At 39.5% G+C, this 10,990-nt stretch overlaps 1 non-coding gene across 1 annotated transcript; it reads right to left on the reverse strand.

The window, feature by feature from the left end:
• Positions 1–665: 665 nt before the first annotated feature.
• Positions 666–738, reverse strand: Trnaa-cgc (transfer RNA alanine (anticodon CGC)). Its single transcript has one exon. It is a non-coding gene; the product is annotated as a tRNA-Ala (tRNA).
• Between the last annotated feature and the right edge of the window lie 10,252 nt (positions 739–10,990).

Here is a 10,990-nt window from a genome sequence, read left to right on the forward strand (position 1 = left end):
TCCTCTAGCCATCCCTGCTTAGCCATTTTGCACTTCCTGTCGATCTCATTTTTGAGATGTTTGTATTCCTTTTTGCCTGCTTCATTTACTGCATTTTTATATTTTCTCCTTTCATCAATTAAATTCAATATTTCTTCTGTTACCCAATGATTTCTATTAGCCCTCGCCTTTTTACCTACTTGATCGTCTGCTGCCTTCACTACTTCATCTCTCAGAGCTACCCATTCTTCTTCTACTGTATTTCTTTCCCCCATTCCTGTCAATTGTTCCCTTATGCTCTCCCTGAAACTCTCTACAACCTCTGGTTCTTTCAGTTTATCCACGTCCCATCTCCTTAGATTCCCACCTTTTTGCAGTTTCTTCAGTTTCAATCTGCAGTTCATAACCAATAGATTGTGGTCAGAATCCACATCTGCCCCTGGAAACGTCTTACAATTTAAAACCTGGTTCCTAAATCTCTATCTTACCATTATATAATCTATCTGATACCTTTTAGTGGTGGTGGTTAGTGTTTAACGTCCCATCGACAACGAGGTCATTAGAGACGGAGCGCAAGCTCGGGTTAGGGAAGGATTGGGAAGGAAATCGGCCGTGCCCTTTCAAAGGAACCATCCCGGCATTTGCCTGAAACGATTTTGGGAAATCACAGAAAACCTAAATCAGGATGGCTGGAGACGGGATTGAACCGTCGTCCTCCCGAATGCGAGTCCAGTGTGCTAACCACTGCACCACCTCGCTCGGTGGTACCTTTTAGTATCTCCAGGATTCATCCAGGTATACAACCTTCTTTTATGATTCTTGAACCAAGTGTTAGCTATGATTAAGTTATGCTCTGTGCAAAATTCTAAAAGGCGGCTTCCTCTTTCATTTCTTCCCCCTAATCCATATTCACCTACTATGTTTCCTTTTCTCCCTTTTCCTACTGACGAATTCCAGTCACCCATGACTATTAAATTTTCGTCTCCCTTCACTACCTGAATAATTTCTTTTATCTCGTCATTAATTTCATCTATTTCTTCATCATCTGCAGAGCTAGTTGGCATATGAACTTGTACTACTGTAGTTGGCATGGGCTTTGTGTCTATCTCGGCCACAATAATGCGCTCACCATGCTGCCTGCAGTAGCTAACCCGCACTCCTATTTTTTATTCATTATTAAACCTACTCCTGCATTACCCCTATTTGATTTTGTATTTATAACCCTGTAATCACCTGACCAAAAGTCTTGTTCCTCCTGCCACCGAACTTCACTAATTCCCACTATATCTAACTTTAACCTATCCATTCCCCTTTTTAAATTTTCTAACCTACCTGCCCAATGAAGGGATCTGACATTCCACGCTCCGATCTGTAGAACGCCAGTTTTCTTTCTCCTGATAACGACGTCCTCTTGAGTAGTCCCCACCTGGAGATCCGAATGGGGGACTATTTTACCTCTGGAATATTTTACCCAAGAGGACACCATCATCATTTAATCATACAGTAAAGCTGCATGTCCTCGGGAAAAATTACGGCTGTAGTTTCCCCTTGCTTTCAGCCGTTCCCAGTACCAGCACAGCAAGGCCGTTTTGGTTAATGTTACAAGGCCAGATCAGTCAATCATCCAGACTGTTGCCCCTGCAACTATTGAAAAGGCTGCTGCCCCTCTTCAGGAACCACATGTTTGTCTGGCCTCTCAACAGATACCCCTCCATTGTGGTTGCACCTACGGTATGGCCATCTGTATCGCTGAGGCACGCAAGCCTCCCCACCAACGGCAAGGTCCATGGTTCATGGGGGGCTGCAGGCCATACCCTTCAAAAAATTTTTACAAATTTACCCGTTTGCGGTTTAGATATTGTGCAATGACCCTCAGCTCTCTGACTTCCATTCTTAGTTGTTACTTCGTAATGACCATGTGTTTCAACAAATTTTCTGCATGTCAAGCACCACATTTGATTACCCATTGATATCGATCAAAAATTTATTCATTATTGCTCCAATGTATCAGATGTAAAAATAATTCAACAAATATGAGTAATTCATCAGAAACGGGCAGTTTTAACAGACTGATTTAGAGGTATAAAAATGTTGTCTTTAATTTTCGTCAAGGGGTGGATTATTAGTTGAGTAGGATATAAAATCTGCATTCCACAAATGTGAGGAAGTGAAACATGGACGATAAATAATTTGGACAAGAAGAGAATAGAAGCTTTCGAAATGTGGTGCCACAGAAGAGTGCTGAAGATTAGATAGGTAGTTCATATAACTAATGAGGAGGTATTTAATAGAATTAGGGAGAAGATAAATTTGTGGCACAACTTGACTAGAAGAAGGGATTGGTTGGTAGGACATGTTCTGAGGCATCAGGGGATCACCAATTGGAGGACAGCATGGAGGGTAAAAATCGTAGAGGGAGACCAAGAGATGAATACACAAGTAGATTCAGAAGGATGTAGTTTGCAGTAGGTACTGGGAGATGAAGAAGCTTGCACAGGATAGAGTAGCATGGTGAGCTGCATCAAACCAGTCTCAGGACTGAAGACCACAACAATAACAACGTCCACAAACATTAAAAGTTTTATCTCTATTTCAAAATCAGTAGGTGACAGGTCACCAGTTACATTTGCTACAAAAATAGTAATTCTCTTCATTTTTACATCATACTCAAATGTGTATTTTAATACTTCATCACCAGTAAGAAAATGAAATTTCACCTTATGTTTGCCACCCATTCTCTTTTGAAGATAGCTTAATTGGTTTACGTATGAAGTAAAGGTATCTTTAAGAAACAATCTGCAAAAGCTTTTTCTACTTCCTTTTTTTGTAAAATAATTATTTTCTAGCTGTGTTATGGTAATGTGACTATGAACTTGATTAATGTTTCACTGATATGTGACGCAGAGACACAATTATTGAATTTTGTTAGAGCCGTGTGTGGTAGCCACACGGTCTGAGGCTCCTTGCCATGGTTAGGGTGACTCCCCCATCGGAGGTTAGAGTCCTCCCTTGCGTATGGGTGTCTGTCTGATCTGTTGCATAAGTTCCTTTAAGTTAGATTAAGTAGTGTGTAAGCCTAGGAACCGATGAACTCAGCAGTTCAGTCCCATAGGAACTTACCACAAATTTCAAAAAATTGTGTTAGAATACTTGTGTATTCAGATTTGGTAACATGACTATTTAATTCATATTGTAAGTATTGTTCATTAAGTGCATCATAACCATTTGCAGGAACGTTTATATCTACTAATCTTCTACCTTCGTGCAGCGCATTTTGTGCACCACTTTCGGTGCTCAATTCTATAGTTATTTTCATATGCTGTCATGCTAGCATTTATATTAATTAGTTCATTGTTTCTAAGGGCAGATATAGTATCACTGAAAATGATAATAATATGGAAATAACAAATTTTATTGTGCAATTAATACAAATAATTGACTATGGGCGCAGTAAAAAATATATTAAGAAATAATGTTACATATCTAACTAAGAAATGTCTATACGCAGTTGCTCACTTATAGTGGGAAAGAAGGTTTCGTTACTTAACATGGCTGTTAATTATACTTTATTCAGAAAAGCTGATATACATCTGAACACAAAAATGACATAGTTCTAAAAGATCTATATTTTGCTGTCAGCGTTGAAAATTAATATATTCATAGTGAATGCCTACGGAAACCATATTATAACAGGTTACAGGCAGGCCATGTTCGTTACTTAGTAATGTAAGAGATGTCGAGAGTCAAAAGACTAGTCATCTGAGTCTGCAGGTGTAACTTGACACTTTTCACAAGTGTAACTAACACTCATATGCTTCCTCCAAACAAAACTATTACAAGGACCACACTTTATTGTTGTGTTAATATTCTTGACCCTTTTACAAACAACACAGCATCCCTGTTTCTTAGTCGAATGCTTCTCAGCTTGCTCAGATGTTATCCAGTACCTTTTGAAGGAACAGCGATATATCCTTGGGAAGGCTCTGAATTTTGGCTGTTTCTATTAGATGTGGTTTCATGAGGTCATAAGCCTAGTTTAGTAAGATATAATCTTCTCGCAACCTTTCGATTTTATTTATTTATTTATTGATTTATTTAACCTGGCAAGATTATGGCCGTCAGGCCCTCTCTTACATCTAACCAGGCATTCTACTTATTTTACATTCATACGTTTTAGTAGGCATGTTAAACTACATCTAGTACAAAAAGTGAAATAAACAATTAGAAAGGTACACCTGGAAAAATACATACATATAGAGTTTATATTCGTAGATCATAAGTACTGTTATAATTAGACATTATTGAAGACACAAATTTTAGATAGGAGTGCTGGCAGCAGGGAGTATGAGGGAGACTCATGGTGAAGGGAGGAGAAGAATAGACATGATGAAACATAATTAAGGAAATATAAAGGAAAAGAAGATTGCCTGGCTAATAGAGATAGATGAAGGGGAAGGCATCTCAGGAGCAGGATAGAAGACGCTAGCTTTGCTATTTGACAGATGAGAGGATTGGCCTGGTACATTAATTTTGTGGAGAACTTTATGAGGATGATAGTAGGAAATGCTTCAACTTCTTCTTAAAAGCAGCAGGAGATTGAATTTTGCGCAAGGTAAGGGGCAGTTTGTTCCAGAGGCGGACAGCGGCAACTGAGAAGGAGTTTGCAAAAGTTTTTGTTTTGTGAGTGGGCACAGTTAGGATACCAAATAAGAGTGACCTCGTGTTTCGATTATGATGGCATGACAGGTTTTTAATCTCTGAAGCAAGGTACTGGGGTGCTTGCGCGACGAGGGGTCTGTGAAGTAGACATAAAGTGTGGTAGTCACGCAATTTGTCCGGCCGCAACCACTTTAGCTCGGCGTATGAAGCACTAACATGATCATATCAGCGAACGTTGCAGGTGTAACGCACACAGGCATTCATGGCTAGCTCTAGCCGTCTTTTGTTTTCACTACTCGTGCCTTGTTGAATCACATCACAATAGTGGAGGTTCGGTAGAACGAGTGCTTGCACGAGCTGGCGTTTCAAGTCCTGTGGAAATATGTTCCGAAACTTTTTGAGAGCATAGAGACAAGCAGACGTCTTTCGGCACACTGCGACTGTATTCTCCGCCCAGTTGAGATGCTCATCCAAAGTTACACCCAAGTTCTTCACTGTTTTCTGATATGGTATTGGAGTACCGTCGAGTAGAATAGGAGGTAGCCATTCGCGGAAATCTGAACTTATTAATTTCTGATGGGCTATTAAGATTACTTGCGTCTTTTTTGCATTTAGTTTAAGCCCCAGGCTTTTCGCCCATGTCACTACCGAAGACAGATCATCATTCATCTGAGCGATTGCAGTGTTTACGTCTTCAGGTCTGACGCTTAGGTGGAGCTGGAGGTCGTCGGCATAGAAATGATATTTACAGGAGGACAGAACCGACGAAATATCGTTGACATATAAAGAAAACAAAAGTGGTCCTAAGACTGATCCTTGCGGCACTCCCGAGGAAACATGTTTCCAGGAAGATTTTTCATTTACACAGACAACACATGGCTGTCTGTCTTTTAAGTAGCTTTCAAACCATCTCATTGCACTATCAGACAAATCAAGCTGTTGCATTTTTCTGAGCAATATGTCAAAGTTAACAGTGTCAAAAGCTTTGCTGAAGTCCAGTAGCGTCAATATTGTTGCCTTTCGATTGTCGATGGCACATTTCAGGTCATCTGTTACTTTAATTAGAGCAGTGTTTGTGCTGTGATGTTTACGGAAACCGGATTGAAATTTGTCATATAGGCTGAATTCATGCAAGTGTTCAGTGATTTGGTCATGAACAATATATTCGAGTGCTTTGGAAACAGCAGGCAGTATGCTAATTGGTCGGTAATCACTAGGCAGTTGCGGGTTTTCGATCTTAGGGATAGGTCGAATTATGCTTCTTTTCCATGCAGTGGGGTATATTCCGTTCACGAGGGAAAAATTAAATATGTCAGTTAAGACAGGTACTAAGATATCGGCAACATTCTTAATCATGGTTATACCGATACTGTCGTTGCCTATTGCATCAGAAGAGATTCTCATTATTGCTTTTCTTGCCGTATTTGTTGTTACATGTTTTAGATGGAAGCTATCGTTGTTAGTTATCCTGTTTGGGGATTCTTGTGCACGGTAATTATCAGCCGTGCTGGTATTCAGAGGTGCAGAGAAGAATTCATTTAATTCGTTAGCTGACACATGAAAAGTAGTTTCCGATTTTGCCTTTCCGACCCCCAAGCTACGGAGATTCTTCCATAGAGTCGTGGGCGTCAGATCGCTGCATACAAGGGAGCGAGCGTGCCTGATTTTAGCATTGTGAATGCATTGTTTCACTCTGTTCCGTAGCTTTCTGTATTCTTCGAAACGCTCGGGTTTCGGATCTGCCTTGAAACGCCTGTGGGCAGCATCCCTATTAGTCATTATTTGGCGTAATTCAGCTGTCAGCCATGGAGCAGGAGATTTTCTTACACGGATTGTGCGCACAGGTGCATGTTTGTCATAGAGGGCAGTGAGTTTATCACCAAGTTCATTAATTTTGCCGTCGATTGTAGGTTCTCTGATTATTTGATGCCATGAGATTTCTGAGCAATCGGCTGTTAGAGCGTCAAGGTCAATACGTTTCATGTTCCTACAAGTTATGTAACGCGATTTGATCCTTGGGGGCTGCACAGAGTAGGCCAGGAATATTACATCATGTGCTGAGAGGCCAGGGGCCGATGTTTGACCAACATCTCTTACTTTGTCAGTCTGTTTCGTTGCGATTACGTCTATAAGAGTATGACTGTGCACCGTATGGTGTGTAGGTTGTAATGGAAGAATGTTCATGCTATTGCAACTAAACAATCTTCTTAGGTTTATTGCGGAGGGAGTGTCTCTTAGCAGGTCTACGTTCAAGTCACCCATTACGATGACATGTTCGTATTGACACTGGAGTGAATGTAATTCCGACTGGAAAGAACTCATTGAGTTTATTTTTGGCGGCTTGTACACGACGCCAGTCAAGAATTTCCGACTTTGTATATTTATTTCAATGAACATGAATTCAGCCTCTTTTTCTTCAGCAGGATTTGACGTACATAAGACTTTCGCTTTGAGATCTGTTCGTATATACGCGCCGACCCCGCCACCTCGCTTTTTTGATCTATCTGCCCTAAGAAATGTGTACCCTGGGAGATGAATAGATGCAGTGGATATGTGTGGTTTCAACCACGTTTCGGATAAGAGGATTACGTGGTAGTTTAGTTGGTTGAAGAGGAGGCTAAGTTCTTCGTAATGTGCAGGTAAAGACTGGATGTTGCAGTGAGCTGCTAAAAGCTCTGACGCGTTCCGCTGAGCAGCCTGGAATAGGGTGGCAGACTGGTTTGTCCCTTTGTTAGGCACTATCTGCCGCGAGGGGCACTGGCCGGTGCTTCCGCCAAGTGACATAACAAAGGGGTGTCCGAGATTTTGCGCGCCCTGTTTGTGACTCCGCGAGTGCCGAAAGAAAGGCGACTGCAAGAGATTTCCTGAGGTTGCGGGAGTATAGAAAATGGATTAGTGGTATTCGGTGCAAGGAGAATATGACCAATAATAGTGACGGCTGTGTGTCACTGTGAATCCTATGTCGTAAGAGGAGAAATGTAATTAGCGTATTTGAAACAGGTTAGGGTGGAAAGAAGGGAAAGGGGAGTGATTTAAGAGGCCGATGCTGCCAGCAGAGAGAAGTAAGCTTAATAATTAATAGATTATCGTAGGAAGCTAGAATTAAAATGAAATTTACTAAAGTGATACTGGTAGTGATTATCGTAGGAAGCTACAATTAGATTGAAATTTGCTAAAGTGATACTGATGGTGATTTTTGTTATGAACAATTTAAACCGAAGTAAAAAAGGATCTGGGTGTTGATACCAGCAATGTCCATTAGAGCGAAAAAGATCATCAAAAGCCACCTTCCCATTGTATGAGCCATATAATATGTGTCACAAAACTGGTCGACTGTATCAACATCACTCTTAGTGGCATTGTAATGTAACACATTCTCTGGCTTCCGAGAACCTTCATCGATAACACCTGAATCATGCATAGTTGACAACAACAAAACCACCTTGTTCTTCTTCGGTGTGTAGGAAACCAACGTCAAATCGTTTTTGTATCCAAAGAGGGATGAACCAGATACTCGATTTTTCTTAGGCAGGAATTCCAAGGGAATTTCTCATTTATTCTTTCCGAGTGTTCCAATACATGTAAGCCTTTTACCTACTAGCGACATAACCAAGGAACAAGTTGCATACCAATTGTCCATAGTTACATTCCTATTGGATCCCTCTATATGACTCACAAGTCTGTGAACTATTTCCGATGCTGAATTTGAGACTGTGTAAGGTCTTTTGGGCTGCTTTCCACAGTATATGCCGAGGTTGCTCGTAAAAAATGTTTTCGAATCACAAAGTGCAAATATCTTAATGCTATATTTGGCAGGTTTGTTGGGAATATATTACATTAATCCACAATGACCATGAAAATCTTGAAGTTGCTCATCAACGGTTACAAAGTCACCAATACTGTAAGTACTTTTGCAGTTGGTTACAAACTTATCCAGACTTGAATATACTGTGGCCAACTTATCAGATCTTCTAATCTCTTCTCTTCAGCCTCGAATATAATGCAGCAAAAGTAGAAACCGCTTGTAGCTCATCAGAGCTCTTCCATTTTCGATTCCTGATCCAACGGTATTCCACAGTTCTGTTACATTCGTGGTTAGATTTCTTCATTCTGAAGAGATAAAGTAACCCAAGGAGTGCCAGTATTTCACTATACTAGTCGTCTCTTTTTTCTCTCTGTCTCTCTGATAATTAGAAAATTCTAGTTTGAGCTGAACATATTTATTTTTATATTTCACAATAGTATCGATCATTTCCATGTCAATTATATTGAGGAATCCAGAAATCTCGATTGTTTCATCACTGCCAATAGCCTTATGGAAGAGCTAGTACTTTTCTTCCATTTAGAAGTTTTGTCTCTTCCCACAAACCAATCATCAACAGAACCTGGTTGACAATTATTGTCTTCATATTCGTCTGACTTAAACTCTTGTTCACTTTCAGAGTCAAGGTTGCTACGATTAATTACTTCCACTTCCTCATCAGTATCATAGTCCAATATAGTGTCTATATCTTTCGTAACATCTGGATCTTCATTCAAGGGCCAATCGAGTTCCTTGTTACTAGGAAGAGATTTTCACTCTGCAGCGGAGTGGGCAATGGTTATGAAACTTCCTGGCAGATTAAAACTGTGTGCTGGACTGAGACTCGAAATCGGGATCTTTGCCTTTCGTGGGCAAGTGGGAGGCGAGGTACTGGCAGAAGTGAATCTGTGAGGACGGGGCATGAGTCATGCTTGGGTAGCTTAGATGGTAGAGCACTTGCCCGCGAAAGGCAAAGGTCCCGAGTTCGAGTCTAAGTCCGGCACACAGTTTTAATCTGCGAGGGAGTTTCGAGATCCCCGTTATTTAAAGGCTTTCTTGCCCAAAAATAAAAATTTATATTGAAAACGGGACTTGGGAACGTTGTCAGTAAAATAACCACTATGTTAGAAGATGTAAAAAAATACTTACATGACCAGTCGCGCAGTGCACTGAGTGCACCACAAGTGACAGCATTAAACTGAATTCTCCGTTCAACAAATTCCTTAGCACTGACAATTACATCACTGCACATAGCAGTCGTCAGAACAATAATGAAGGAATACGTCTTGTTTCAAAGGTCCTCATTGTTGCAAACACATTGGATAAGCTGATTATATAAATATGACGCACTCTGTGCGCTGGCGCACCAGCTCAAGGGTTAGAAATGTTATATAGTTGTGTTATGTAATTCTTTTTTAATTTGTTTGATTATGTTTGGCTGAACATTTCAGTTTTAGCATTGTTTATTTTTAGTTCTTCAGATTTTATTTGTTCATTTATCTTATTTCCTAAAATGATCATTTATTAGGTTTCAAATACTATTGACTTTATAATTATCTGACAATAGCTTTAAAACAAATACACAAAAATGTGTGCAAATGACATCACCAAAAATTCTTGTTCTGTCGAAACTGTAGTTAACTCATCTTGCCCCCAATAGTTATCTAGTTGTTTTGCTGTGTTGGCACCATACCAATGAAAAACAGTTTTCGTACTATTTGTTTTATAGTAACAAATTCAGTGTGTTCCAGTTCAACAGATGTATCTAAATTTGTTATTCCACATTTGATGTTTTCTGGTTTGTCTGGTAATTAATCAGTCATGAATATGTTCGATTTTTAATTGTTTAGCAAGTTTTTCCATATCAAAATTAGTTAAAGTATAATGGTAGATACTAACTATTTTTTAGACTTTCCTTTTTCCAACTGTGGATTCTTTTATCCAATTGTTTGATTATGCCTTTTTTGTTCATTCAATACTTTATCACCTTTCTCTTTATTTATCAGCTGCTGCTCCAGCAGCTAACGAACCAATAGTAGCTAAATAGGGTAATGCTGCCAATGATAAAGGAAAAGTCCTTCTGCATGTTGTGTTAATTTAGAGATTTCTTTTTGTTACATATTCAATACGTTTTTCACTATTGGTATACCAAATGTTATGAGTAAATTTCCACCACTTTTATCTCTCTTTTTTTACCATCAGTTAAAAAACTATCAATATTATTTGATAACTAGGAATTCAGGTGGGAAGATTTGGGTACAGTTAGCAAAATTCACTGAGCAATATTTTTTTTTTTTACTGACTGACCTTTAGACAGTTGCCATTAATTATGAACCCAGTGTCGTTCAGCTAACAGCAAAATAAAGAATATTAGAAACAATCGACAATCACTGAATAAGCAGCTACAGTTACACAAAATTGACTGATGAGATTTGAAGCAAATGATGTATAAACAGCTGCCATTAATTTGCTGCAAGTCTCTTTTGGAATAAAAAGAACAGAATTCACATTAGAAGGTCCAAGAACAAAATGTATATGCTCCTGATATAC

Source organism: Schistocerca serialis, chromosome 3, assembly GCF_023864345.2.
Source record: "Schistocerca serialis cubense isolate TAMUIC-IGC-003099 chromosome 3, iqSchSeri2.2, whole genome shotgun sequence".
NCBI classification, from domain to species: Eukaryota; Metazoa; Arthropoda; class Insecta; order Orthoptera; family Acrididae; genus Schistocerca; species Schistocerca serialis.